The sequence below is a fragment of the Pteropus vampyrus genome, unplaced genomic scaffold, assembly GCF_000151845.1.
Source record: "Pteropus vampyrus isolate Shadow unplaced genomic scaffold, Pvam_2.0 Scaffold196, whole genome shotgun sequence".
Lineage (NCBI taxonomy): Eukaryota > Metazoa > Chordata > Mammalia > Chiroptera > Pteropodidae > Pteropus > Pteropus vampyrus.
This window is the reverse complement of record NW_011888977.1, coordinates 2,925,215-2,927,814: the sequence shown is the minus strand read 5'-3', so window position 1 is coordinate 2,927,814 and position 2,600 is coordinate 2,925,215. Positions and strand designations below refer to the sequence as shown.

General features: G+C 37.3%; 1 non-coding gene across 1 annotated transcript; it reads right to left on the bottom strand.

The window, feature by feature from the left end:
- Window positions 1–2,194: 2,194 nt before the first annotated feature.
- On the bottom strand, window positions 2,195–2,313 carry LOC111746643. The gene has a single exon (XR_002783211.1). It is a non-coding gene; the product is annotated as a 5S ribosomal RNA (ribosomal RNA).
- Between the last annotated feature and the right edge of the window lie 287 nt (window positions 2,314–2,600).

Sequence of the window (2,600 nt, the reverse complement as noted above, 5' to 3'; positions counted from 1 at the left end):
ACTATTTCTTACATTTCTTTTTGTCTTTAGTCGAAATGCTGTTCAAAAATTACTTTTGGGTGAGTTTTTCTCCTCTCTAAATTTTATTTATTTGAAATAGAGCGAGGTTCTTTTGTTCTATCTATAATCCATTGAGAGTCACCTTCCCATCTTTTTTACTTTTGAGTATGTAATATGCTAATATGGTTTCCACAAAACTACACACAAATATCTTCAGAAAACTGCCATGCCTTGCTCTGTCTCTTCCGGCTTATCGTCATTCACTTCCTGCAGATAAATAGTCTCATTAGTTCCTGGTTTATTCTTCTCATGTTTCTCTTTGCAAAAATAAGCACATTTTTTTTTCTTATTCTCCTTCCCTTTACTCAGAGGATGGCATATTATAGTCTTCCGTTTTTGTTTTTGTTTTTGTTTTTCCAACATATCCCGGAAATTACTCCATATGACTTTATAGAGGACTGTCTCGATACTTTTACAACTGCACGGTGCTCCATCATGTGGATGGACCCTAGTTCATTCAACCACTCTATGGGCATTTAGGTTGTTTGCAATTACAGTGTTGCAGTGAATAACTTTGTGCATACGTACTTTCATTCTATTAGAGGTATATCTTCAGAGTGGATTTCAGCAGTGAGATTGCTGAAGCAAAGGTAAGTCCACATGTAGTTTATTAGATCATGCCAAATTTCCCTCCATATGGGGCATACCAATTTGCATTCTTATCAAGAGTTTGAGAGTGCCCATTTCCCCAAAGCCTTGACAACAGAATGTGTTGGCAGTGATGCTTTCAGATGGTTGTACTCTGAGAGGTGAGACATGATATTACATGACAGTTTTGATCTGCATTTATGCTGCGAGTGATGTTGAACAACTTTCCACATGTATAAAGGCCACTTTTTTATTTTTTGGTGAATTATCTCTTTACATCTTTGCTCCCTTTTCTGTTGGGTCTTTGGTATACTCCACCCTCAAGTTTTAATAGATTATCCCTGTATTTTTGATACATGTTATATTTTATTCCCCAAATTATCATTGCCCTTTGAATTTCCTTATTGTGCATTTTTTAACCATGGAAAATTTGTTTTTTTAAATTATTATTATTTTTGTTGTGCTTTCAACTGATAGATTTTTTTTTTTACTAAGTCTATTTTTTCTTTAGCGCTATTTAAGGTTCATAGCAAAACTGAGGGAAAGGTACTGAGATTTCCCACATGCCCCCTGCCCCACATATACATGGTCTCCCCTACTATCAACATCTCCCACCAGAGTGGTACATTCGTTACAAATGATGAACCTACATCGACACATCATTATCCGAAGTCTGTTGTTTACATTAGGGCGACTCTCGATTTGGACAAATGTATAATGGCATGCATTTACCATTATTACAGAGTAGTTTCACTGCCCTAAAAATCCTCTGTGCTCCATCTATTCATCCCCTCTCTCCCTGAGCCCCTGGCAACCATCTATCTTTTTAGCCTCTCCATAGTGTTACCTTTTCCAGAATGTCATACAGTTGGAATTATATAAAGCCTTTTCGGGTTGGCTTTTTTCATTTAGTAATATGCATTTAAGCACCCGCCATGTCTTTTCATAGCTTGATAGCTCATTTATTTTTAGTTCTGAATAACATTCCATTGTCTGAATATTTATCCATTCAGCTACTGAAGGACATCTTGGTTGCTTCCAACTTTTGGCGATTATGAATAAAGCTGCCATAAACACCTGAGTGCAGACTTTTCGTGTGGACTTAAGTTTTCAAATCCTTTGGGTAAATACCAAGGAGCGTGATTATTACATAGTATGGTAAGAGTATGTTTAGCTTTGTCAGAAACTGCCAGACTGCCTTCCAAAGTGGCCGTACCATGTCATATTCTCACCAGCAATGAATGAGCCTTCTGTTTCCCCACATCTTTGTCAGAGTTTGATGTTACCAGTGTTCTAGATTTTGGCGATTCTAATAGGTATGTAGTCGTATCTCATTGTTGTTTAAATTTGTATTTCCTTGATGACATATGATGTGGAACATCTTTTAATATGCTTATTTGCCATCTGCGTATCTTCTTTGGTGAGATGTTTGTTCTGGCTTTTAGCCCATTTTTATTTTTTATTTTTTTAGGTGAGGCAACCCTTGGTTGACCTCACAGATTGCAAAGAACTTGTCAGCTTACGATCCCTTATTTTGTATTTTTTATGCCTACAGCACCTGGTCTTTCTAGGTGGTCTCCCATCCAAGTACTAACCAGGCCCAACCCTGCTTAGCTTCCGAGATCAGATGGGATCGGGCTTGTTTAGGGTGGCATGGCCGTAGACTTGGCCCATTTTTAAATTGTCACTAAACCCAAGGTTATCTAGGTTGTCTCTTATGTTATCTTCTAGGAGTTTACAGTTTTGTATTTTACATTTAGGTCTGTGATCCATTTTGAGTTAATTCTGTGTGAAAGGTGTAAGATCTGTGTCTAGATTCATTTTTTTTTCTTCTTGCATGTGCACGTCCAGTCATTCCAGCACCATTTGTTGAAAAGACTATCTTTACTATCTTTGCTCCATTGTATTGCCTTTTCCCTTTTGTCAAAGGTCAGTTGACTATATTTATGGGG